The 1451-nt window shown below is 52.3% G+C and overlaps 1 pseudogene; it reads right to left on the bottom strand.

The window, feature by feature from the left end:
* Positions 1-295: 295 nt before the first annotated feature.
* On the bottom strand, positions 296-1069 carry LOC118998061 (ubiquitin-conjugating enzyme E2 D2-like; annotated as a pseudogene).
* Between the last annotated feature and the right edge of the window lie 382 nt (positions 1070-1451).

Below are 1451 nucleotides of genomic sequence, written 5' to 3'. Positions count from 1 at the left end.
ACAATTCCACCCAAGAAATTTGAGAGTTTCCAATGTACAAGGAAGGGGACCCAGTGCCCCCATCACCCCTTCCAGACACACTCTCATGTGGCAGCTGCCCAACCTCTATGCCTCCCCGTGCCCTGACCTTGGCCCACACCCACACCTCCCCACCTGCTCCACACATCCTAATGTGGCAGGTATTCACTGTATGCTCAGAAAGATGGGGAAATGGTAGCCACCAGAAAACAGAAGACAGTGGTTCCAACAGGTGGGTGTTTTGTTCAGGTGTCGGGTTACCCTTTACCTCTCACTCTCATATGGCATACTTCTTGGTTCAAGCTTGGGCCATAGTGTTATAGGTGACCCTGCCCTTTAAGTGCATGCTGGCAATGGAGGGAACAAAGGCGTCGTTGGGGTTGGGGTCACAGAGCATGGAGCTGGTGAACAACAGGAGTTTGGATATGGTCATGATGGGAGACCACTGGGACCTGAAAGTATCTAGACATATGCAGCCTCTCTGGGTGATATTGGGGTGGTAGATCGGGGTGGTGAAGTAAATCCGTGGGGGCATAAAGGGGTAGTCGGGTGGCAATTGTATGTTTAGGAAGAACACTCTCCCCTCGTAGGGGCTGTCTTCGGGACCCATGATGGTCCCCTTCTAGGTGAACATGTAATTGTCCACTGGCCCCGCAGAGCACATGGGCAGAGGGTCATTGGTGATGTTCCTCAGCTCCTTGTGCAGTCTCTTTAGAGCTCTGGATGTGCCCATGGGAGCGAGGATGGCCCGGATATCCTGGTAGGGACAAAAGGTTGGGGGGTCATGGTTTATAGTGGATGTGGCTTAGTGGGGGCCAGGGTTAGAGAGGCAGCCACCCCCAGGTCGGTGGGTGGGTAAGAAGGCTGGAGCTGGGCTGTGGAGGACAGGGACAGTGTGGGTCTGGGAAGGAATAGTTGGGGATTCACGTGCACCATCAGGACCTGAGAGGCTACTGCTCACTTGTATTCCACTGGTCCCTGGTTCCTCCATCCCTTCTTCCTCCACCTCTTTTTCATCTAACCCTGACTTGTCCGTCCCTGGCTCCTCCATCTCTTCCTTCTCCACCAGGAGGTCTGCCTGTCAAAGCCTGAGCCAGGAGGCTGCGCTGTGGGTGAACACCACTGCCCTGGCACAGGACTAACTGCTGCTTCCTCTCTCTCTCTCTCTGCCCTCAGGTACTTGCCTGGTGCAGGCTGAGATACGTTCTGTGATGCCACAAGGGCCCTCCGATGACGCCAGTAAGTGAGTGGGGCAAGGGCCATGGGAGATTGGGGTCCTGAATGAGAGAGAGCCATTATTATAACAATTATTATATATTAATACTATTATAACCACACATTAGAGCTCTGTATGAAATACAGTGATACATTATTACATGCACACATACACATACATACATACATACATACATGCATACATACACGCCTACATA

Source organism: Sturnira hondurensis, unplaced genomic scaffold (assembly GCF_014824575.4).
Source record: "Sturnira hondurensis isolate 20B ecotype Veracruz unplaced genomic scaffold, ASM1482457v3 Scaffold0013634, whole genome shotgun sequence".
In the NCBI taxonomy this organism is placed as follows: domain Eukaryota; kingdom Metazoa; phylum Chordata; class Mammalia; order Chiroptera; family Phyllostomidae; genus Sturnira; species Sturnira hondurensis.
The sequence above is the reverse complement of the archived record's forward strand: the minus strand, read 5'-3'. Positions and strand labels throughout refer to the sequence as shown.